The 25,483-nt window shown below is 41.5% G+C and overlaps 1 long non-coding RNA gene across 1 annotated transcript; it reads left to right on the forward strand.

Moving 5' to 3' along the window:
* Positions 1–1,654: 1,654 nt before the first annotated feature.
* LOC131836772 (uncharacterized) lies at positions 1,655–17,928 on the forward strand. The gene is made up of 3 exons (XR_009355765.1): positions 1,655–3,456; positions 3,922–4,946; positions 9,799–17,928. It is a non-coding gene; the product is annotated as an uncharacterized LOC131836772 (long non-coding RNA).
* The last annotated feature ends 7,555 nt before the right edge of the window (positions 17,929–25,483 follow it).

Below are 25,483 nucleotides of genomic sequence, written 5' to 3' on the forward strand. Positions count from 1 at the left end.
AGAATCGAGTCTATCTCACAGAGCCCTTGTGAGTTTTGCATGAGATGTGAATGTGCCAGCACTGTAAATTACAGAACTACTGATAATGATATGCAGTTACTAAAGCATTTATTGAAGGCCCATAACTGTCTGACCTTATGAGAGAGAGATTTTCCTTCAAGATTTTCTACTTTGTGGGAAGAACAACAGATGGAGAAACTCAGATCCAAAATCTTAAATGGCATAATTTTTTTTTTCCTTAATAGAAGGCATAGTATTAATATAGCCTTATTAGCATACACTGCCAGATTTGAGGACTCTTGGGGTGACTGGCTGATCTGTTTGCCCTAGGACTTTCTTGGCTTTAGCATCAAAGGCCCAGGTCCTGGAGAGCCTCTCTTCTCCCAGGCAAACCAGGACATTGGGGCACCGCTGGACTGTCTGCAGTGTGCAAGATGGGAGGGTGAACAGAATGGGAAATGAAGATTCCTGCCGTATAGAGGCGATAGGTTTCCCTGCAGCTGAAGGCCACTGGTTACAAGAAATGAGATAAGCGTGTGCTGACACCTGAAGCTCATCCAAAGTCAAACTGATACTCCCATCGATCTTTATTCTCCCTTCTCTCTGTCCCCACACATGCTTTTGTTGTCGTTGTATTTAATTCAAATCTTTATCTCTGGTAAAGTCTTTATTGAGCTTTTAGTCACTTCAGAGTGATTGAGTTCTTTTTTATGCCATGGAGCCCTTTGCCAGCCCAGTGAAGCCTACTGGCTGCTATGGTTTGTTGCCCATATTCATAATTGAAGACAAGCTACATTTCACTTTGAGGTTGGTGAAAATAAAGATGTTCTGCTTTTCCACCCAAGTTCATGTACCTTGTGAATTGCCTGCATGGAGAGTCCTTGCCCCTGCATTGCCCCGTTGCAGCTTTGTCTCTACTCTGTCCCCTTTTACATTCTTTCACCTTGACATTCTGCTGCCACCGCCATAGTTCAAGGCACTGCTGCTGTTCCCTAACTCTCACAAATACCTTCATTGGTTTCCCACGCTTAGGTCCATCTTCTGCCCAGCCCATGGAGTGGTTTTCCTAAAGCACACATCTGATTATGTAATTTCCTCCTCAGACTTGCTTTGGCTTCCTGTGGCCTCGAGGATTAAGTCCAGATTCCTTAGGAGTTCCTTCAGGGTTCTTCGGAAGCTGGCCTTTTCAGTCCTGATAACCTACAACCCTTTGCGTCTCCTAGATTTGAGCCATGTGAATTGTTATTCAATATTTGTGCTTTCCCCCTCTATCCTTTATTCACATGTTTCTCTTGGCCTAGAATTCTGATTTCCATCATCGCTACCTCACAAAGAAGGCTTACTTCAAATGCAGAGTTAATGGAAATAACCTCTTCCTCCCCTGAGCTCCCTTAGCACTTTATTTCACCCTCTTCTGTACCACATTCTACTTTTATTGAGTATTTGATTATTCATTCCATAAATATCAAGTACCTGTTGTTAATTTTGGACCTGTACTAGAGGCAATGGGGATGTGAGGTGAAACTGATTTGTACCTTTGTTTTGTTTTTATTTTTGTTTTCATTTGCAGAACAGATTTATTTAAATGTTAATTTTGGTTGAATTTAGGGGACCTGGTGGAGACTATGCGGGGCTTCCTAAAACCACCCCCTCTCACCTTTTAAAACTGATCTTCGTGGACTACCTTAGCATACTTCTAGACTGTCCTCCAGTAGTCCACTCTGTGTGGCATTAAATATTTATTTCTGAAATTTGCCTCCCTAAGCTGGTCTTCCTTAGACAATTGTATTTCTTCTTTTTAAAATTCCAGTGTCATGAACGTACAGTGTTATATTAGCTTCAGGTGTACAATAGAGTGATTCTGTGATCTGTTTACTAAAATTCCATATATTACTTAGTGCTGCCCAAGATAAGTGTACTCTTAACCCCCTTCGTCTATTTCACCAGACCCCCTCCCTGCTCCCCTTTGTTTGTTCTCCATAGTTGAGAGTCAGGTTTTTGGTTTGTCTCTTTTTCTTTTCCCTTTGTTCATTTGTTTTATTTCTTAAATTCCACCTGTGAGTGCGATGATACGGAATTTGTCTTTCTCTGACTGGCATATTTCACATAGCATTGTACTCTCTAGATCCATCAATGTCATTGCAAAAGACAGCATTTTACTCTTTTTTTTTTCTTTCTTTCTTTTTTTTTTTTTTTTTTAAAGATCCTGGTTTATTTATTTGACAGAGATCACAAGCACGCCATGCAGAGACGGGGTGGGGGAGGCAGGCTCCCTGCTGAGCAGAGAGCCCGATATGGGGCTCCATCCCATCCCAGGACCCTGGGATCATGACCTGAGATGAAAGCAGAGGCTTTAACCCACTGAGCCACCTGGGCGCCCCCATTTTACTCTTTTTTATGACTGAGTAATGTTCTGTTGTATATATATGCCACATCTTCTGCATCCATTCATCAGTCGTTTCACACTTGGGCCGCTCACATAGTTTGGCTGTTGTAAACAGTGCTGCAATAAATATAGGGGTGCATATATCCTTTTGAATTAGTGTTTCTTTGGATAAATATCCAATAGTGCAATTACTGGATCATAGGGTAGTTCTATTTTTAATTTTTTGATACTGTCTTCTGGAGTGGCTGTACCAGTTTGCTTTCCCACTAATAGCACATCAGGGTTTTTTCCTCCACATGCATGCCAGCACTTGTTTCTTGTGTTTTTGATTTTAGCCATTCTGACAGATGTGACATGATAGTTCATTGTGGTTTCAATTTGCATTTCCCTGATGATGAGTGATGTTGAGTGTCTGTTAGCCATCTGTATGTCTTTGGAGAAATGTATGTTCATGTCTTCTGCCTATTTTTTACATTGGATTATTATTATTATTATTTTTAGTGTTGAGTTGTAGAAGTTCTTTATATGTTTTGGATACTAACCCTTTATCAAATATGTCATTTGCATGCATCTTCTCCCATTGTAGGCTTTTAGTTTTGTTGGTTGTTTCTTTTGGTGTGCAGAAGCTTTTTATTTTGATGTAGATCCAACAGTTTATTTGTCAACTAGTTTTAAAGGACTTACATTTCAGTTTGGGAGATAATGCAAATCTAAGAAATATGTTTTCAAGGTAGAAGAAAACAAGTATTTCAGAAGTGCAAAGGAAAAACTCATTTTAGTAAACAGATCACAAAAAAACTTTGTGGAGAAAATGACCTTCAAGCCTATATGGGAAGGCATTCCATGCAAAGGGAATACCAGGAACAAAGCAAGGAGGCTGAAAAGAGCAGCCTGTGTTGGGGAAGGGGAAGTTTAATCTGTTATTAAGGGGCCTCAGGAGAGATCAGGCTGGTGTCAGGTTGGTTAAGGGTTGACAGAGAATAGCAACATGCCCCAGGCAAGAAGATAAGACTATCCTGTATGCATGGAATCCTTTGAAGAGTTTTGACAAGAGACTGACAGAATCAAAGGTGATTCAAGAATAATTATGTGGCACCATAGTGGGAGGTGAATTTTATAGAGTGATTGAAGAGGGGAGACTTATAAAGGCAATAGCAATGAGAATAATGGCAAATATTTATTGAGCACTTAAAAAAATGCTGTGCAGTATCTTTATTTGTAGTATCTTGTCTATTGCTCACAAAAACCCCATTATTCACTCCTTTTCACAAATAAGGAAATCTAAGAATAAATAACTTGTCAAGGTTCACCCATGGTGACAGAGCTGGAAGTTGAACCATATCTGCCTGCAGTAGTTGGTCCACGAGTTAACTATAATATGAAAATGTTAGCAGTGGAATTAGAGATGATCTAAGAAATGATGCTCTTTTTAAGTAGTAGTATTTTTTACTTTATGTTTGAGGTAAAAAATGAAAAAACAACAAATATCACCAAGTTTGGGCTAAATTCCTGCACTGTCTTCTTTTTTTTTTAAGGATTTTATTTCTTTGTCAGAGAGAGAGAGACACACACAGTGAGAGCGCCTGGGCATAAGCACGGGAAGCAGCAGGCAGAGCAGGCAAAGGAGAAACAGGCTCCCTGCTGAGCAAGGAGCACCATGCGGGACTCGATCCCAGAATCCTGGGATCATGACGTAAGCCAAAGGCAGACATCCAACCACTGAGCCACCCAGGCATCCCCCAAGATTGTCTTCTTAAATATTGATCTCACTGTGTATCTCTTGCATACTTTCCTATAGTGAAGAAATAAGACACCAGTAAGCAAAATACAGTTGCTACAGTTTTGCCTCAGTTTATAAAAACTCATAATACCAAAATGGAGAAAGGGTTTAAATGCTAGTTGGCCTTGGCCTTCTACTTGGACTCCTCAGAAACCTCACAGAAAAAAGGAGCCAAAGCACTGTCTTGGAGGTTTACCAAATTATGCTACCAAAAAACCTATTGGGGATGTCCCCTGAATGTGAACTAGAACTTTTCAAAGTATTTGCCTTGGGTGAAAGATTTCTTGGGCTAGCATCTGTTTAAAGATGTTTAATGGATTCAGAGCACTGGAGGAGTGGTTTTTCCTATGCTCTTGGTCAAGTCTGCGACCCCCACCCACTTTGCCTTCCTAAGAAAAAAAGCGGTAAGGAAAAAGAGCTAGTGACTGTGCCTTGAGGAGGAACCACTGGATTGCTTGCTTCCCCTTGGTACTATCTTCCCAATCATTGAAGATTATAAAAAGATGAGCGGGAGTGGCAAGCAGGGGGAGTGGCAGGCAAAGGGAGAGGGAGAAGCAGACTCCCCACTGAGTAAAGAGCCTACAAAGAGCCTGATGGAGGACTCGATCCCAGGACCCCAGGATCATGACCTGAGCGGAATGCAGACGCTTAACCAACTGAGCCATCCAGGCATCCCTGCTTGGTTGTTTTTTAATCTTAAGACGGTCTAAAGCAAAAATGGTCATCTTTCTACTACTAGAATTTGGGAGATGAAACATCATAGCACCATTATTCATTAAGGTAAGCATTCAAATTCATCACTGATAAAAACATTTTTCAAATAATAATAGCCATGTTGATAGACCTAATCTTTGAAACTTTGAGGTTCTAGTCTCTTTTATTTTAAGTTTTGTGCCACCCTAAATGTGTATGATTCAACTAAAAAACAAGATACATAAGTGAGATTTTTCATAGAACATTTTCCTGTAATATTTAGTACAATTGATGTTTTCAATCAATGTTCATTTATTATCTTGAAGAGTAGTGACTGCATGAGTTATTTTCAGAATGGTTTCCCAGTGGGTTTTTTGTATTCCCTTGTGTTCCTCTTCCTAATTAATGTCAGTATTTGCTAAATTTATTACAGAAAGACTGATAAAGAGGAAACCTGTCATAATCTATAAATTTGTCTAGAACTTGTATGTTTAAAAGGTGCAGAGAGGGAACAAAACCTGCCATTTGAGAATTTCTTCTCTGTGAATAATTTATGATGGGATAATTGGACACTGAACAAAATTTACAAACCTCTCCAACTCTTTATCTCCGCCTGGAAACTTGTTGCAGTGATAGTTATTTCAGTAAGACAAGGCTGCTGAGATTCCCAAAAAGGATGAGATTCTAACTGGCTTTTAGGAATCCAGTATGATGGATTTCCTTGGAACTGAATAAAGTCTATTTTACTCTTTTATTACAGTTTAATTAACCCTACACTCAATGTGGGGCTCAAACACACGCCCTGCTAGAAGATTCTTTATGCTGTATGCAGATCATCTTGCCACTTAAAATGGACTTCACTGGGGCACCTGGCTGGCTTAGTTGGAAGAACATATGACTCTTGATCTCAGGGTTGTGAGTTCAAGTCCCACATTGGGTGTAAAGAACTTAAAATCTTTAAGGAGTGCCTGAGTGGCTCAATTGGTTGAGCGTCTGGTTCTTGATTTCAGCTCAGGTCGTGATCTTGGGGTCCTGGGATCAAGCCCTGCCTTGGGCTCCACACTCAGTGGGGAGACTGCTTCTCTCCTTCTCCCTCTCCCTCTGCAACCCCCACCCCGCTGTCTCTCTCAAAATAATAAGATCTTAAAAATCTGTCAATGAAAAGATCTGTAAATGGTGCAAACAGCATCATCAGTGACCTGTATTGAAGCTCTCACATGGGCAAGGCTCTATGGGAGGTACCAGGCTTGCAAAGAATTACACACAGCTCTGCCCTTTAGGTGCTCAAAGCTAGACTATCATCTGCCTGCAGGCAAGGACCATGTTTCTATTAATGTTGGTTTTGTAATGTTTATATTGGCTTATATCCTCAGTATACAACCATGTCTGACATGTGGTAGTTGCTAAATAAATATATGTCGAACATTTGGATCAACAGCTATTAAAATAGTTGGAGAGAAAGAGAGAGTTAAATAAAAGGAAAGCTGCTATTCTATAATATAGCTTTTAAAAAGGAAAATATTACATTATGTGCTTTTAAAACACCTTTAGAAATATTGAACATACACAAAATAATATATATAGTAAATGTAAATTAATAAGCTTAACCCATCATCTATTCAAATAACTAGAAAGTTACTAATACTATGAGAAATAACTTCCAAATGTCATCCTCACACCTCCCCACCAGCCCAAACTGCACTCTTGATTCAGGAGTGTTTTAACTTTGAGATGTATAAATCAGAAATTTAACTTTGAGATGTATAAATTAGGATTTACAGAAGGCAAATCTGTGTAGTTCTTTATCAGGAATTACACATTTGTGGGACGCCTGGGTGGCTTAGTCGGTCAAGTGTCAGACTTTTTTATTTCGGCTCAGATCGTGATCTCAGGGTTGTGAGATTGAGCCTCGAGTGGGGCTCCATAGTGGGGAGTCTGCTTCTCTCCCTCCCTTTCCCTCTGACCCTTCCTCCTCTCAGGTGTGCTCTTTCTGTAAAATGAATAAATCTTTTTTTTTTTTTTTAATTGTAATGTGTGAAAGATTCCTTAAAGAAAAAAATTACACATTCAGGAAGCAATTGAAAAACAAATACATTTAATAATAGTCATGTGGAAGGTCATTTATTACAGACCCTTTGAATATCATCAGAAAATAATAAGCAAGGTTACTTCCCTGTGCGAAATCCTGGGAGACATCAGCACAGTCTGCCACACACACAGAGAAGGCAGATACTGGTGTTCATTTTCTAGTGTCTTGTTTTGCCTTGCCTTCCCTCTTGTAAAATGATTTTTTTTTTTTTTTTTTTAGATTTTATTCATTTATTTGATAGAGATCACAAGTAGGCAGAGAGGTAGGCAGAGAGAGAGAGAGGAGGAAGCAGGCTCCCCACCAAGCAGAGAGCCTGATGCAGGGCTCTATTCCAGGACCCTGAGAACACGACCTGAGCCGAAGGCAGAGGCTTTAACTCACTGAGCCACACAGGCACCCCGTAAAATGATTTTTTAGAAAAAATATTTTATTTATTTATTTTACAGAGATCACAAGTAGGCAGAGAGGCAGGCAGAGAGAGAGGAGGAAGCAGGCTCCCCGCTGAGCAGAGAGCCTGATGCGGGGTTCCATCCTAGGACCCTGGGACCATGACCTGAGCAGAAGGCAGAGGCTTTAACCCACTGAGCCACACAGGTGCCCCCGTAAAAGGATTTTTGAAACGTCATTTTTTTTTTTTTTGAAATTTGCTTTAAGTGGCTTTTTAATTTGTCTTACGTGTTTTCTATTTCACAGTCTCAACACTGTTTTTCATAATTTGGAATATGTTTTTACATGGATGCTGAGGCAACTCTTCCTTTGAGTTGTCGGTGAAGAGATTTTAAGTTCTAACACTGGTTATAAGTCAAGATTTACTGAAGCAGAGCATAAAAATAAAGACAAGACTAACAGAATGGCATTATAGCAACATTTATCATCTCAAACAAGAGTTGTTACACCAGTGTTGACTAGGAGCATGCCTTCGGATGTTATGCAGTATAGCGTATCATGTCTAGTAGCATAAACTTGAATTCTAAAGAATTATAAATGAAGAGGGTTCCTTTCCAGGACCGTTTTACCCTTCCTGTTAATCTTTGTACATCTAGTTTCCATTGCAGTTCTATATGCAACCACTCAAACCGTCTTCCTCATTTCTTTCAATTTTTAATTTTTTGACATAATTTCAGAGTTACAGAAAAGTTACAAGAATGGGGCGCCTGGGTGGCTCAGTTGGTTAAACTTCTGGCTTTGGTTCAAGGCATGGTCCTAGAATCCTGGGATTGAGTGCCGTCAAGCTCCCTGCTCAGTGGAGAGTCTGCTTCTCTGTCTCCCTCTGCCCTTCCCCCTGCTCATGCTCACTCACTCTCTCTCTCTCAAAAAAAAAAAAAAAAAAAAAAAAAGTTACAAGAGTAGTACAAAGGATTCTCGTGTACCCTTCCCCTGTTTTTCCTAACTGTTAACGTTTACATATTGGCACATTTGCACGTGTTTTCTTGTGCTCGCTCTCTAGTGGCAGACATCATGCCCCTTTGTCCCTAAGTAGTTCAGTGTATAACTCAGAAATAAGACCATTGTCTCACATAACTATAGTACAGTTACCAAAATCAGGAAGAGGACGTAATACCATTGTTTATTATTGTCTAATCTATAGTCAAAATTTGTTGTCCTAATACTGTTCTTTACAGCAGAAGAAAATCCCACATCATGCATTGCATTCAGGTGTCACATCTCTAGTTTCATTTAATGTGGAATCCTTCTTCATTTTGTCTTTGTTTTTCACAGCATTGACTAATTTACTGATTTCTAACCAATCAATATGCTGAGAATTTTTAAGGAACTAAGTATATTTCAAGTAACTGAATTAATCACTGTCAGGACCCACAGGAAAAGGTTTAGGTGCTGATTATCTTATCTTACATTCATTAAAAAATAACACCCAAAGAAATGGTAGAGCAAAGGATGAGAAAAAGCAATTTAGAATTCTAGACATTTCCACCCCCATAGTGACACAATCCACTGTTAAGAGAAAATAGAAAACAGACTAAGACAGGTTAGGTAATTAATTGATCAGAAGCCCTCCAGGTCTCCTGCTTCCTGGATCCCTGTACTTTTGTCTTTAGCATATATGCCTAATGGAAAAATTCATTATAAAACCCTGAAAGTAGTACATTGGTTTATTTTTATTAATTTCATCTACTGTGTTTGCTTTGCCCATAGAATTCTGCCTACTGGTGATCTCTATCTGGTAGTGATCAGCCATGTATAATAGCTGTATAATAGTTGATATTTGATTTATATTATAATGGTTTTTTTTAAAGATTTTATTTATTTATTTGACAGGCAGAGATCACAAGCAGGCAGAGAGGCAGGCAGAGAGAGGAGGAAGCGGACTCCCCACTGAGCAGAGAGCCTGATGCAGGGCTTGATTCAGGACCCTGGGACCATGACCTGAGCTGAAGGCAGAGGCTTTAACCCACTGAGTCACCTAGGCGCCCCTATATTATAATGTTTTTAATGCAATATTTGTCTTATATAGACTCTGATTTTATCTTGGGATCATGTACACAGGGTTTAGACAGCCGTGTGACAATTTGTCTAGGACACAAGTGTAATGTGACCTTACTGATGTGCTTTATAGTAGACAAGGTGGGCTCTAATGGAGAGAAAACTTATAACCAGGTGCTGTTCTGACCTTTCCACTAAAGTATCCCAACAGGATAGGGGTCCGAGGGTGTCTCCTACTGCGGGCTTGAGGGTCTAGCCTGTGTGAGTCTACCCAAAGCAACACACCTCTTTGAAACTTCATGTATTTTGTATTTAAAATTCATACACATATTATGTTTCTTTTAATTAAAAAGATGTTGTTGTCCTCCCTGAGCCCTGATCATCTAGGAGGATTTATTCTTCTTACAGCTTCAAATACCACTGTACATCAGCACACCCCAGTTTGAGATACACATGGACAGACCCGGGAGGAGAGTTGCGGAATTCCAGGCTCAGGGTAACTGATGAGCGACGCCCTGACAGGTGAAAGGCAGTCTATGAAGTGCAAAGTGGGGCTCCATGAAGAGTAGTCGTGTGGACTTTGATGCCACCATGAGGAGTTGGAGATATACAGTGAACAAGAGCACTGCTGCAGATTTAGAAGGAAGGAAACCAGGATTCTGGGTCTCTCTCTGTTACCCCCTTTGCCTTGGGCAAAGCACTTCTGAAATCTGGACTTGGGTTTCCTTATCCAGAGAAAGGCAATACCAGAATAAGCGATCATAAGTTTCCTTTTGGCTGTAGTGTTTTGTGATGCATATTGAACTAATGAAGGCATTAGCTTGTTAATGGTTCCCATCTTTCATAATTTACAAATTTAATCTGAAAGGTGCTCTTAACATGTTATTATTAGCCACCTGCTGCTGATAATACACAGTATCAGTTTCAAGGCAATGAGTATATTTATGCTTGTAAAAATATCATGGGGGCGGGGGTGGGGGTTGGATGGAAACAAATAACACTGTGAGATCTAGGCCTGCCATCTTATGGATCCTGAATGGAACTACCGAAATACAGGGTCTGTTGGGAGATGATTTTTGCACACATCAAGTGAATACTTGCTTACGTGTGTGTAGCTCATTTCCAAAGGAGTTTGTACAGTATCTTGAAATCAATTTTCTTTGATAAATCTTAGTTTTAACCCTCTAGTAAAGAATTGAAGTAAATCTAAGAAAGCCCCTTCCTCCAGTTTTAGTTCTTTATCGATCCCAATAATTATTTTCCAGGCAAACTTTCAATTTCTAAATGGCTATCTTTTGCTTTTGAAATTGCTTGGGACAAAAGAATGTTCTTTGAAATGATGGTGCAGAAGTGCTGGTGTACATATTTTGTGAAAGCTGTGATCAGCCATGATTGTGAAATGTAACTGTCTTCTTTTTTTCTTTCCTATGTATGAGAAATGAGAATAGATGATTTTCCACTGCAACTAGGATGAGCATTTGTGGAACTTATCCTTCCATCGCTTGCGACACACCATAGCATTTATCTTCTGGCATGTAAAAAAATTCACAACATGGAACTTTTGTTCACAGTGAACATGGGGGAGTTAGACAGTAGCAAACATTTTTCAACTCTTTCAAAACTGTGACTCTAAAATATTGCAAAGAAAAGACCAAGGGCAGAAAGACTGCATCCCAAGTAGATGATGGAATTTGTCTCTGGTTACACTTTGCTTTGTCCAAAACAGATCCAAAGAAAATCGTTCAGCCGCCCTTCCCAATAATATAATTTGAGACACTGAAATATCCTGAAGGTCGCTTCTAACGGGCATTCTAAAATTTTCTCTGGGGCAAAAACAGTAATGCTCCTCTTTAAGGTTGCTGACTTCACGAAGCTTTTTAAACTGTGTTCTACTTCCCACCAGTTTTCAATTTATTTTCAGTATGCTTCAGTATTTGTGGTGGTTTTAGTCCCTTTCAAGTTGAAACGCGATTATGATAGTACAGTAGAAGGCAGCTCTTGGACGTGGCTGACAGTGCAAGTATTACTTGATACAACTTATTTCCACCAGTATGGATCCTTCTTTCTGAATCTGACATCAGCAGCTGGTATCAGTCATGGAGAACTGTAGCGGAGCATCCATTTCAGCTTCTCAGGGCTCCCATTTTGTTAACTACAGACATTGGCTGAGATTACATTCTTCCTACTGCCTCCTGAAAGGTGAATGCTTTTCTAATCATCTCGTGATTTAATTAATCAGATCCCCTTTCTTTAGATTCTTTTCTCTTCTTGGTTTGGCCCTGTTGACTTTCAGGAAATAATGCAGTGTTATGTCCACATTCAGCGCAATCAAAGTCTGTGACATCCACGTTTTCTCATTTATTTTGGTTATGTATTTTAAGATTTTTACAAATATTTAGAATATTTTAAAACCCTACTCCAAGTTAAAAGTATCTTTTATAGTTTGGCTCTAAGAGTTTACTTAAAACATATTTGAGGAAGCGTTTGGTTTTACTTCCAGTTGCTCAATTGATGTTTCAAAATTTCTTAATCTACATTTGTTTTTACTGTTAAAATATGCTGTCATAGGGGTGCCTGGGTGGCTCAGTGGGTTGAGCCTCTGCCTTCGGCTCAGGTCATGATCCCAGGGTCCTGGGATGGAGCCCCCGCATCAGGCGCTCTGCTCAGCGGGGAGCCTGCTTCCCTTCCCCTCTCTCTGCCTGCCTCTCTGCCTACTTGTGATCTCTGTCTGTCAAATAAATAAATAAAATTTTAAAAAAATATGCTGTCATATAATAAAATCAAATGACTATACTAAGTGCCAACAATATGTCTTATAGAAATAAAATTATTCACAAAAATAAATTACTGTAGGAAGGATATCTCACAAGTAAGTTTTGTGAGATTCACGTTTCACTAAAGAATGTAAAACTTGAGGGGCAGCTGGGTGGCTCAGTTGGTTGAGTGTCTGCCTTCGGTTCAGGTTGTGATTCCCAGGTCCTGGGATCAAGCCCCACATCGGGGTCCCTGCTTAGTCGGAAGCCTGCTTCTTCCCCTCCCCCTGCTTGTGTTCCCTCTCTCTCTGTTCCTATCTCTGTCAAATAAATAAAATCTTTAAAAAAAAAAAAAAAAGTAAAACTTGAAACAGTTCTAATGCTGAAACCCAGTTTTGGTAAGGAATGCACATGTGTAATTTACATGTTGAAACAGGTGTATGGCTATCTGTTAAATTTTAAAATTTAGTTTACTTTCTCTCCTGCCACAGGAATATTCCGGTGTCCATAAATCTAAAGATAAAATTATTGCTAAGCCTTCCACTTAAATATACAATTAAGATTTTTTATTTGGGAGGCACCTGGGCAGTTGTTAAGGGTCTGCCTTAGGCTTGGGTCATGATCTCAGGGTTCTGGGATCGAGCCCTGCCACAAGCTCCTTGCTCGGTGGGAAGCCTGCTTCTTGGTCTTCCACTCCCCCTGCTTGTGTTCCCTCTCGCTGTGTCTCTCTCTCTGTCAAATAGATAAAATCTTAAAAAAAAAAAAAAAGATTTTTATTTGGGCAATTATTTTTGGAAGAACAAGATACCAGTGTAAAATTTAAATTGAGCTACCTGGTTCTATAGAGTCCGGGTCGTAAGATATATTTGAAAAGCTTAAGTAGTATTGCTTTATAATGGGGTAAGTTGGCTAAAACGGAAGTAAACTAGATCATTGTTTATGAAAGCTCAAGCCTAAGTTGGGGTCATTGCTGGAGACTTTATAGAACATATTTTTTCACTGGAGGGGGGTTGGGCCAAATTTTTTCAGTGATTCCTTCTAACTCTGAAAGTATAAGATTTTAGTAAACTTCAGACTAATACTCTATGGAATTTACCATAACAATATCAGAATGGGAGGTATTTTGGGGGTGTTTAATCATTATTCTGGAACTATATCCTGAGTTGGAGCAATGGAGGAAAAATCCCTTTTTATTATCGTTAAAGGCATGTTGACAGTAGAGGGGAAGAAATGAGCCCCTGTAGCTCTGGTAGTGCTTTAATAAAGCAGTTATGGATAAAAAAACAGTTATCCATTTCCAGTTTCTCTTCTGTGTCTGCTGATCTTCAAGTCCTTTTTGAATAGAATGTGAGGACCACTTCTGTCATTATTGGGTCATGGAGTTTGACCTTCCCCCCCAAAAATGACTGTCCTGTGATAAGTGGCCACCACATGTGGCCTTGTAGGATCTGGATCAGGATCAATGGTGAAGCTTTTTCCATATTAATTCCAGAAGAAAAACCTTGTGATCAGAACCCTTCGGGTGGGAGCCAGCTGCACAGCTTCCCACTGTCCCCCAACATCCATCTGGCTGAAGAGGACATGATCGCTTCCCTGGCTGCCAGTGCCTGCCAAAGGTCCATGAAGCAAGTTAGATGCACAGGAAGGGGTCTTGTTGACCCTAGATAGGTTGTGATCTGGTGGATTGTTCCTGATCAGCGGAAGGTGACCCTCAGCAAAGCTATGACGTAAGAAAGGCTATTTTTTTTTATACCGTTCACCCTGGTTCCCACATTTTTTCGTCACCGAGGGACAGATTCTATCTCTAGACTTTCAGAGTCTTGATTTAGTATTCTTCACAACACACCCTCTCCTCCAGCTTGCTCTCTGGAAAAGATGTGTTATTAATATGCTAATGCAAATTTAGGTTAATGTCTGATCTCTCCCAGGGATATATGCATTTCAGAGCTTTCTTCTGGTGCAATGACAACATCAGCGGTCAGCAGAAGTATTTGGGAGCCCTTGTGGAAAGTTTGTCACATTAAACTATCTCCCGGCCTGCCTTCTCTTAAGGTCTTCACCATCTGTAGTCTCCTCTCCAGCATGCCCCTCATATGTCTTTCTCTCATTCATTCATTCAGTATATTTGCTACATTTACTTAGTATAGCAAATATCTCTGGAGCACCAGTGTGTGTCCTGTACTAGGCCAGGCCCAGGGTGTACCACAGTGAGCTAAAGAAGGCACGGTCCCTATGGTAAGGGACTTCGAGTCTACTGAGAGGGTGGGACAATCAAATAATTGCATAAATAAATGTCAAGTTATAACTGTGGTAAATGCTACGAAGGAGACGGGGGAACAGAGTGCTGTGTGTATATAATAGGGGATTCGACCGAGCCAGGAGATCCCGAACACCCTCCCTGAGAGAGTTTGGCTGAGGGGGAGTTAATGAGACAAAAAAAATGGCAGGATATCTTGGTTGCCCAGGATAGCCATAATAACATACCAAACTTTGGGTTGCTGAAAACTTCACAAATGTATGGTCTCACAGTTCTGGGCCTAGAAGTCCAAAACCAAGATGTCAGGAAGGCCATGCTCTCTGATGGTTCCAGGAGAGAATCCTTCCTTGCCTCTTCTTCCTTCTGGTATTTGCTGGCCATTGTCAGTGTCCCTTGGCCTGTAGACGTGCCACTCAAGGTTGTCTTCTCCCTTTGTGCCTTCACATCATCTTCCCTCTTCGTGTGTCTATCTCTGTGCCAAACTGCTGCTTTTGAAAAAGAACATGAGTCTTGTGGGATCAGGACCCACTCTAATGACCTCATTTCAATTTGATTACTTCTGCCGAGACCCTGTCTTCAATGAGGTCACATCCTGGGGTACTGGGGGTCGAACTTTAGCCTCTCTGGGGGCCCCAGTTCAACCCATAACCAGGTAAAGAGTAGAAGATTGGAGTATTCTAGGCGAGGTCCTTTGGTGGGAGGGAGCATGGCCTGTGTGGTGTGGAGAATGAGTGGGAAGTGTGGTATGAGAAGAAGCTGGAAAGGACGTGAGATGAGTTGTTAGGCCGACGTTAGGGATCTTGGTCATAATGTAAAAGCATCAGTCTATAACGTTACTGGGGGATTTCAGCAGGAATAGGCCTGATCAGATTTGCAGTTTGCAAAAATTCACTCTGGCTACAATGCGCAGAATGGGTTAGTGAAGCAGGAACAGATGCAGATGTAGCAGTGAAGAAGCTATGCAGTAGGGCGGCGAGAGGAAGAGGTGTGGAGGGCAGTGGTCATAGAAAGTCAAATCATCACGCCTTGGTGCTAGGTCAGACGTGGCATGGAAGGGGAAATGGTCAGGGATGATTCATTCCTAGATTTCCAACTCCTTTGCTGGATGCATGTTGGGGGACACTGAAGAAGAGCCTGGTTAGGGGGCAAAATTGCAAGATGTTTGTGGACATGTTGGGCTTAGAGTATACCGAGTACAGCTGTCAAATAGGCATCTGTACGTCTGCAGCTTAGAGGAAAGGTCCTAGCTGAAGATGAAAGTCCAAGTCATTGGCATGTAGGTGATATTGAAGGTTTTTTTTTTCTTTTTCTTTTTTAATGGGAGAGCCTTCAGCTGCTGAGAGTGGCAGCTAAGGGGGAAAGTTCGAACATTTGAGCCAGAGAAAGGTCATCGGATGCTTACAGCAGGAGAAGACAGAAAAGGTGGCCCTAGGTGGAAGAGGAGACGTTTCCTTCCTTAGTCAGACTCTCTAGGATTTTCCCCTCCCTGGCTTTCCTGTGTGACAAAGCAAAGTGGACTTTCCCTCCTGTCACAGATAGTCCTCAGCCCCAGGCTGATGCTACAGGCTGGGACAGGTGTTTTCTACTCATGTGTTTGATAGTGTCTAATCTGACAGCGGCTATAAATACAAGAGGAACTGAAGGCCACGTCTTGAGTAATTCAGTTTTCATCTACCAGTAAATCACAAGATATGTCATGGTATCAAAATAGATGATCATTTCCACTTTTAAAACTAGAACTTTGGATTTTTGGTCACTTCAAAGCACACCTTTTCTATTTTTCTTCTCGGGTTGTAAAAGAAAGTTATATAATTTTTTTTTTAATGCCATGGTATAGCCAAGTCCAACCCAGAACAAAGTCCATCTAGTCCTCTTTCTCCATCTGGGTGATGTTTCATTTTGTTCTATTCATCCTTCCTAGCTCCTTTTGTTTTGTTTTGTTTAAATTCGGGACTCTCTTGGTTCTTAATATAAAACTTTCTGGGCTGCCTCTATGTTTTCTTGTTCTTATGTATCCCATTCTGCATTTCCTGTATGAAACGCCATGTCCCAGGTATGCATTCGTGGGCTGGCCTTCAGCTGCACCTGCCTGGGCGTGTTGAAATTACTGATAAGAAAGACCGAGCCATTTGGCAACTCTGGAACACTAGTTCATACTCGTGTTAAGTGGCTTAGGATTTCCATGAAAATCTTCCTTTTTTGTATTTTTACTTTTATCTCAAAAAAATGGCATAAACATTTCCTGAAGATATTCTTGTTGTAAAGGATTTTTAAAAATACAGAAGTATTTAAAGCAAGCTGTAAAAAAATTGTCTGCTATCCCTTTTCCCAACATTCTCCCTATTAATTCCATTTGCTACTTCCAAAGTGGGATTTGCATCTCTAATACGATTTTTTGCCATCTTTCTCCTGCCCCTCTTCCCTCCCTCTTATTCTTTTTAATCACTGCAGAGGACACCATAATATAGGTATATCATTATGTAATCAATTTTGTACTTTTTTTTTTTCTGTAATTGATAATGTTGCAGCAGACAGTGTTACCCATAGATTTTTCTCCATATGTGAATGTACTTCTTTAGGTTAGATTCAAAGGAGCAGTATCCTGGGCAAATGCATTTAAATTTTTGGAAAATGTCTTCCGGCACCCTTTCTCCCCACCCCCACCCACTTCTAACCATGTTGCTCTAGAACTCCCTGTTCTGGTTTGACTAGTCTTCCTAGCTTTAGGAATGAGGTGCCCAGGGTGCTGGGGGTTGGGTGGGCATTTTGGCAACCACTGCTGGCGTATTCCCGTTCCCTCCGAGAACCAAGAAACCTCGCAAATGTGGCAAAAGCAAAGGATCTCAGAAAAAGCACCAACACCTGTGTTCTAGAGAGCAGAAATCTAAAATTCTGGGCTTTGAAGGAGGACACAACACCTGCTATACCCGCTCAGTTTCTTTAAATGGAAATTAACTTATAAGGCTTTACCCAAGTGATATAAATTTTATATATTCTAGAGTTGGCCTTGATTTTTCTAAACCTGACACCAAAACTAGAAATAGCAAAACATAATTAATTGATTTGACTAAAAGGAAATTTATAAAAACTTTCTAAAAACTTTCCAAAGGCAAGAGAAACCAATATAAACAAAAATTTAAGATTAAAAAAAAAAAACCTGAGACAATATATTTAATATGTTTATGTACATATAAAGAATTCTTACAATCAGAAAAAGACAAACACTCCAATAGGAACCTGGGCAAAAGGTCATGGTTAAGCAATTCACCAAAGAGGAAAATATGAAGAGCTATAAGTATTTAAATAATAAATTGGTATAATATTTCTAGAGCTCATCAGCTTTAGGTAATAAATAAATCATGTATATTAAAAAAGTTTTTACTCCCTTATGATGTAGGAAAACGTTGGAGTTTCAAGCTGATGGCCAAGAAAGAATTCTTGAGGTGTTTTTGGTGCAAACATGTGGTTTTATTAAACCCCGGGGACAGAACCAATGGGCAGAAAGAGCTGCACTGTGGTCATGAGGAGTGCCCCATTATATATTTTCAAGTTGGGAGTGGGTTAGGGGGAGTCTAAGTCTTTAAGGAATTTGAGAAGCAAGGTTTCCAAGACCTTGAGGGGGCTAGCTATTGTTGGGAAAAGGTCATTTAGTACTGCCTAATACAACCTGAGTCATGAGACCCTTCAGATGTGTATCCGTGGGTCATATGCTTGGGGGATGATTGCCAATATATACCTTGGGGGGTTTAGAGACAAAGGAGGTTTCCAAAGGAATTGAAAAAAATTTTTTTATAAACACATAATGTATTATTAGCCCCAGGGGTTCAAAGGAATTTTTATATGTTAAATTAGACTTACAGGATCCTGGGAGGCAGAGAGGGAGGTTTCCAGGCTAGGACTGCCTTTTGCCCTTAGCAAAGTGTCAACATCTTGGCAGTTGAATCCAGAGAGGAATGTCCCTCTGCCTGTTTCAAGGAATTGTCAATGGACTGTAGGTAGTAAGGAAATTTAATAGTTTTTCTTCTGCCTTTGTTTTCCACATCACCTTTGACCCAGAAATTCTACTTCTTGGAATTTATCCTAAGGATATAATGATGGATTTGCACAATGGTTTAATTTACAGATAACAATTTCAGGCTTATTTATAATGTTTTAAAAGTGGGATTAAATTCTACCAGAGAGAAGTGATCCATGAATCATGGTACAGGAAGATCATTGTAATGGATCTGTAGAATGTCATTGATGTAGAAATGATAAGCAGCCAAAGATCTCATGCTATACTGTTTAATGAAAAAAAAAAAAAAAATCAAATTCTGAAGCATCACACATGTTGTGATGCCCCCTACTTTGTGTTCCCTAAAATATGCTTATTCATGGTAGAAAAGGCCAAAACCTTAATAGCAGTTATCTGGTTTGGGGGGATTATGACTGATTTTATTATTTTTGCTTGTCTATAGTTCTTAAATATTTCATGTATTATGAAAAATTATTGGGCGCCTGGGTGGCTCAGCGGGTTAAGCCGCTGCCTTCTGCTCAGGTCATGATCTCAGGGTCCTGGGATCGAGTCCCGCATCGGGCTCTCTGCTCAGCAGGGAGCCTGCTTCCCTCTCTCTCTCTCTCTGCCTGCCTCTCCATCTACTTGTGATTTCTCTCTGTCAAATAAATAAATAAAATCTTAAAAAAAAAAAAAAAAGAAAAATTATTTTTGAGGAATTTCATATTTTTTCATGTACCATTCTTTTTTTTTTTTTAAGATTTTTAAAATTTATTTGAGAGAGAGCACAAGCATGGGGAGGGGCAGAGGGAGACAGAGAAGCAGGCTCCCCGCTGAGCAGAGAACCCGATGCGATGCGGGGCTGGATCCCAGGACCCTGAGATCATGACCTGAGCCAAAGGCAAACACTTAACTGACTGAGTCACGTAGGCGCTCCTCAAGTCCTATTTCTAATTCATTGATCTTTCTTCATCTCTTTATACCTACATATTAAAGGATTACTACCCTCTTTTGTAGCGTTTCCCATTTGGGGCTCACTTTCCGGGAATCTATAGTGAATAGAAGTGCTAAGTCTTGCCTTAAAAATATGAAAGAACAGGGACACCTCAGTGGCTCAGTCAGTTAAATGTCTGGCTCAGGTCATGATCTCAGGGTCATAAGATGGAGCCCCATTTTGGGCTCTGTGTTCTCCCTCTCCTGCACACATTCTCCCTCTCTCTCTCTCTCTCAAAAACAAAAATGGAAGAACAGACTTAGAAGTAGGAAAATAAAATGCCTCAAACTTTTGTAATAAAATTTTATTATGATTTAATTTTGAAATTATGAAATAATTTTAAATATATAATTTTGAGAATATTCCTTGCTCATTTAAAAAAAAGATTTTATTTATTTATTTATTTGACAGATCATAAGTAGGCAGAGAGGCAGAGAGAGAGGGGGAAGCAGGCTCCCCACCGACCAGAGAGCCCGATTTGACACAGAGAGAGAGCACAAGCAGAGGCAGTGGCAGGGGGAGAGCGAGAAGCAGACTCCTCGCTGAGCAGGGAGCCTGATGCAGGACTTGATCCCAGAACCCTGGGATCATGACTCAAGCCGAAGGCAGTTGGTTAACTCATTGAGCCACCCAAGTACCCCTCATGCAGTGTATTTTTAATTCATTTGATTTTTAGTTCACCCTATTTTACTCAAAAATTTTTTCTGCCAATTAAAGTGGAATGCTCTGGTAACAGTATTACTCAGATACCCTGAACATGATGATTTGCTTCATGCCTGATTCTCATCTTTGATCACAGCTGCAGAACATGGTTTCCAGTGAAGAAACCATGGATTTGCCTAATCATGTCTTCCAAAGAAGAAGTGCCATACCCATATAGATGAACAGTCTGTTTAGTTTATCACCTTGAGCTTGGTGAAACTAGCGGCTATTTCAGCTAACTAAGCACAGGAGAATGGTTGGATATTCATTTAATCCTTCATTCAACAAGATTTTACTTATTTTTTAGATTTTTATTTTTATTTAGAGGATACATGAACATGTGTATTTTTTCATGTACCAGGCTCTATGCTGACCACGGAGCCCGATGTGCCGCTCAGTCCCACGACCCTGCTATCACGATCTGGGCATAAACCAAGAGTGAGAGTCTTAACTGACTGGGCCACCCAGGTACCCCCAACAAGCTTCTATATTGTGCCTACCGTGTGCCAGGCTCCATGCTGCTGCCCGTCCCCATTCCGCCTGCCGTGTGCTGAGCGTGGTGTAGACTATGACAAGATAACCTGGAGAGAGAGAGGCAAACTTGTTGTCGGCCCCCACAGGCCTTGCGGCAGGCAGAGACAAAGATGTGCGTATAGCCGCATGGGAGAAGTTATGCTGGAGAACAGTGGAGGAGAAAAGAATATAATCAGAAACGGCTTATAGAGGGGAGGAGTCTTGCTGATTCATGAAAGGTGAGGAAGTGCTCATCATATAAGGGAATTCATTGCTCTGGCAGCAACATGGGAGAGAGGGGACAGAAGCTCTGGACTGGGGTGGGGGGACCATGGGAGTGACAGATGATACATCCCTAGACGAAGGGAATAGCAGTGAAGGAAGAGAGACAAGAATAGACATAATACGTAAGAAAGAGACAGAAATACACTCTTGGTGCCTGGCTCTGAGATCCAAAAGAAAAGGGGCAAGAGAGACTCCTGAGTCAGGAGGCCTTGAAAGTCACGTGGAAGGGTGGGTACAGGCACTGTCCCTGGCCACAGGACAGGCTTGGGAGGGATGAACAAACAGCCGAAGGTACCTGCAAGCCCCTGGCTGAGTGTATACAGGACTGAGGGCTGGAGAGGGGTAGGGGGGTGTCGACCAGAAATCAGTGTGAGAGTCATCTGTATCTAAGAGGCACACTTAAATGACAGCCAGAAAAAAACCCGTTTTAGACCCTTAGATGCTCATTTTAATAAATTAGCATATCGACAGAGCTACTTTCCCATTATTTCAGATTATTTATCCCATAAAGGAATATCGCCCACAGCAGATAATCACAGTGCTGCAACTTTGAATTCTGTCACTGGGGGAGTTTGAAAGTGTAGAGTCCTGGTTCCCACCCCGGGCAGGGGGCTGATTAAATAGGTAGGTGAGCCAGAGACATGTTCTGCTCTCCAGATAGCCATTTCTCAGCCCCTGACGGTGGCAGGGGAGGGCTATCTTGTGATAGCTTCTGGCCAATAGCACTGTGAATAGATGGGCCAGGAGTCACCTTGACTGTCTCTCCACCTGCCACATCACCAGTGAGAGGCCTCATCTCCCTGGCGGAGACACAGGAGAGAAACAGCCTGCCTTCCTGAATCCCTGCTTCGCGTCTCAGAACCACAGTGGACTTGGCACGAGTGAGAAATAAACCTTTCAGCTTGTTGGGTGTGTCCGTTACCATAGCCTAGCCAATATTGACCAACACAGCCTGCCCTTCTGTGGGACCCAGAAGCCAGTTTTATAAACATACACCATTGCTGATCTTGCTGCCGTGGGTGACCACATTTTGTGATCAGTGACCAGAAGGACCTTTTGTGATAGCCTAGGTCTGGTAGATACTTTAGAATTTTCTTTAACGTTAGCCCTTCCCCGAAGGAAGCTTGGTGAGCAAATCGTGTGCCCTGCGTTCAGAAATGTTAACAGCCTATGTCACTGAAGGAGGCATGATTCATCGGGGTAATTAATGTGTTGATTATGGTTTGTTGAGCTTTTCCTACGTGCCAGGCACAGTATTCAGTTTCACCCTTGCAGGGTAGATAACAATTGTGCACAGGTAGGAAGTGGTAAGGCGGGATTTGAACCCAGATTCATCTAATTCCAAACTTGTGCTTTCTTTTTTTTAAGTTGTTGTTGTTTAGTAATCTCTATACCCAACATGGGACTTGAACTTATGACCCCAAGATCAAGAGTTGCTGCTCCTCCAAGGGAGCCAGCCAGCTGCCCCTAATTTCAAACATGCACTTTGATTCCTATACTTTCATTTGCAAATTTTACTCCCCTAATCTTTTAGAGCTGGGGTCCTACAGCTAAGGGTGACCTTAGTGTCCCCACCAGAATGACTTGCAAAGATGGTGGTCATAATGAAGGTTGTGTGATATTAAACAGTAAGAAAAATTTCTTGAACTTACTCTACAATTTTCAGCTAAGTATTTTCAGGCTTCGAGGACAGCTATCTAGCATACTTCCAATTTTCCTAGCAATAAGAAAAGATTTTCCGTTTCTAAGGGCCGTGAAGGAAGTTTGGTTTAGAGTTATGATTCCGTCCCTGGGGATCCTAGACTCTAATGCATTTGCATATCAATACACCAAACTGATAGCACAAATGACTTGTAATAAAATCCTTTGCAAACTTCTGTGCATTGACCATATGTCAAAAACTCTACAAAATAATCTCTACAGAGAAAAACAAATATCGTATGATCTTACATCTATGTGGTTTCTAAAAATGCCACAGTCCTGCAAATGGAAAGTAGATAGTACAGGTTGCTGGGCGTTGGGAGGGTGAGGGTGGGGGAAAGGAGATGTAGGTCAAAGGGTACAAACTTTTGGTTGTAAGATGAGTAGATCCTGGGTATCTATTGTATAGCGAGGTGACTGTAGTTTATAGTTACAGTAGCATATTGTATACTCAAAAGTTGCTAAGAGAGTGGATCTTAAATGTTCACACCACACACCTCTAAAAAAGGTAATTATGTGGGGTGATGAACCGTGGTGCAGTAATCATTTCACAGTATGTGCGTGTATCAAGTCATCTCGCTCTATACCTTAAATGTAATACCGTGTTATGTGTCAGTTACCTTTCAGTAAAGCAAAAAAAAAAAAAAAGGAAAAAGTCTGCAGATCCACAGGCTGAGTAGTACATCCTCTCTTGATTCTTAGCATCTCAGTGTTCTTGGACAGGTCAGACGCAGAGAGAACAGGTGTGGCCCGCTCAAGACCAGAGCTCAGCTAATCAGAGGATGGCAGTGCAGGACTCGGGAATGTTTAACAACAGAGCCACTGATAACAGTAACAAAAATGCTTCAAACTTCTCAGTAAAACAAACTGTTGTCCCAGCTGACCATGGATGGGCTGGGGTTTTTTTTTGTTGTTGTTGTTGTTGTTGTTTTAAATATTTTATTTATTTATTTTTGAGAGAGAGTGAGAGAGACTGAGCACAAGTGGGGGTTGGGGGGGTGCAGAGGAAGATGCAGACTCCCCGCTGAGCAGGGAGCCCGATGAGCAGAGGCTCGATCCCAGGACCCCGTGATGATGACCTGAGCAGAAGGCAGACGCTCAACCAGCTGACCCGCCCAGGTGCCGCCTGAGAGTGCTTCTGTTAAATGTCTAACCGTGAGGTAGAGTCAGATGTTGACATGGATTCAAAAAGGCTTTTTCTTACCAAATAGAAAACCTTATCTACAGTCAACAATAGTTAGTAATCTTGTTAGAAACCTTAACGAAAACGTTGTCTGGGCCGATTTTCCCCTTTCACTTCCCTTCAAAAATGGGTAGCATGGGAGGGAGACGTTACCCTGGGCTCCCATGACTGGGAAAGGGATCTGTCCCACTATGGCCAAAAAGGTTGGTTGGTTGGCTGATAGAATTTAGTGGCAAGTCTCAGAACACTTGAAAATTAGAGTGATTACAGACAAGCTCATGAGATCTCTCCAAGCATGATTTGCTCAGGTCCCATTTTCAAAGGAGCCTAGAAGAAAAATGTCCCTGCAGTTCCAAAGTCCCCCCCCCCCCCCAATCCAAGAACCCAATGCCTTGCCTGCCGTGGGAAGCCACAGAGGAAGGAATTTACCCCGGGTGGAAAGTTCACTGAACATACTGCGCTGACTATTTGAAAATTACTTGTTCCAAAAGCCCTTCAGAAACCAGTAATCCTATTAGTTTGTCTTCTGGAACAGTTACCTACCTGCAGCAAAAAGTAATTACAACTGTCAGCCAGCAAATAATTGCTCCAGTGTCTAAATGAATGGGGAATCTTCTCTGGAAGGAATTACTCTTCCTAAATGAGTCAGCTCAGCCTTCGTCTCTGCTTTGGTTGCTGACAAACTGGACCATCTGCCTATACCAGGAAGGAAAGGGGTGAGGGAGCTTTAATTGGTGGAGACGGGCAGCTGAGGGACTGCGCAAAGCTTATCACCTGAAGGGCTCTTCTGAGCCTGTGAAGCCTTTTTTGAAGACAGACACCCTGGGCAGGGTTCAGGTCCAAGGATCTGGCCACTGGCTGCATCAGAAAACCTCAGAAGCTCCAACCCTTTCCTCCCCTTCTTCGCCTCTGCTAAGTACACAAGGGTGTCCGGTAGACAGGAGTCCCTGTGCCCACAACTGGGTAATAATGTCAAGACTTGTCACAATAGACATTTTGCAAAGGAATGAATGGGAAGGGTTGGCAAGGGCAGGGAGTCTGTAAAGAAAAAAAATTCCAGTAAATTAGAGCAAGGCCTTTTGAACAAGTCAAAGGCCCCAGTACTCAGGACTCCTAAAGGACCCCACTTTCATCTCCTGAAAAGCCAGACCTACTTTGGTTGGAATCCTGCCCCCCTCAACTAACAGCTGGAAGAAGTGGGAGACAGCAGAGCCTCCCTTGGACTGGGAGAAGATGGGAGTTCTGGCCCCGCTGTGTCCTGAGCCAGCTGCACCGTTTTGGGTCAGCTCTTGGAGTTTTCAGGCCCCCATGTTGTCATGTGTGAAATGAAAGGAGAGGTTACTGTCACAGGCTCTCTAGCTTGGAAATCCTCGTGTAGGTTTGGGGCACAGTTGAGCCGTGTAGTCTGAACATGGGGAGAATGCTACAAGCAGACCCCTTTAGGGATGAGGGTTTTGAGGAACTCTCAGGAGCTTAACTGAAAGGTTGTTTTTTTTTTTTTTTTTTTTTTTTTTTTTTAAAGATTTTATTTATTAATTTGACAGAGAGAAATCACAAGTAGACGGAGAGGCAGCCAGAGAGAGAGAGAGGGAAGCAGGCTCTCCGCTGAGCAGAGAGCCCGATGCGGGACTCGATCCCAGGACTCTGAGATCATGACCTGAGCCGAAGGCAGCGGCTTAACCCACTGAGCCACCCAGGCGCCCCAGGTTGT

This window comes from Mustela lutreola, chromosome 7 (genome assembly GCF_030435805.1).
Source record: "Mustela lutreola isolate mMusLut2 chromosome 7, mMusLut2.pri, whole genome shotgun sequence".
NCBI classification, from domain to species: domain Eukaryota; kingdom Metazoa; phylum Chordata; class Mammalia; order Carnivora; family Mustelidae; genus Mustela; species Mustela lutreola.